This window comes from Austrofundulus limnaeus, unplaced genomic scaffold (genome assembly GCF_001266775.1).
Source record: "Austrofundulus limnaeus strain Quisiro unplaced genomic scaffold, Austrofundulus_limnaeus-1.0 Scaffold3994, whole genome shotgun sequence".
Taxonomy (NCBI): Eukaryota; Metazoa; Chordata; class Actinopteri; order Cyprinodontiformes; family Rivulidae; genus Austrofundulus; species Austrofundulus limnaeus.
In genome coordinates this window covers 2,316-2,942 of record NW_013956396.1, presented here as the reverse complement: position 1 = coordinate 2,942, position 627 = coordinate 2,316, and positions in this window count along the sequence as shown.

The window sequence follows — 627 nt, the reverse complement described above, 5'->3', positions numbered from 1 at the left end:
TGGGTTTATTGTTGGGTCTAAACCTGGTCTAACCCGGGTTTATGTTGGGTCTAAACCTGGTCTAACCCGGGTTTATTGTTGGGTTTAAACCTGGTCTAACCCGGGTTTATGTTGGGTCTAAACCTGGTCTAACCTGGGTTTATGTTGGGTTTAAACCTGGTCTAACCCGGGTTTATTGTTGTGTTTAAACAGGGTCTAAACCGGGTTTATTGTTGGGTTTAAACAGGGTCTAACCGGGTTTATTGTTGGGTTTAAACGGGGTCTAACCCGGGTTTATTGTTGGGTTCAAACAGGGTCTAACCCGGGTTTATGTCGGGTCTAAACCTGGTCTAACCCGGGTTTATTGTTGGGTTTAAACAGGGTCTAACCCGGGTTTATGTCGGGTCTAAACCTGGTCTAACCCGGGTTTATGTTGGATCTAAACCTGGTCTAACCCGGCTTTATTGTTGGATCTAAACCTGGTCTAACTTGGGTTTATTGTTGGGTCTAAACCTGGTCTAAACCTGGTCTAACTTGGGTTTATTGTTGGGTCTAAACCTGGTCTAACTTGGGTTTATTGTTGGATCTAAACTTGGTCTAACCCGGGTTAGACCCTGTTTAAACCCAACAATAAACCCGGGTTAGACC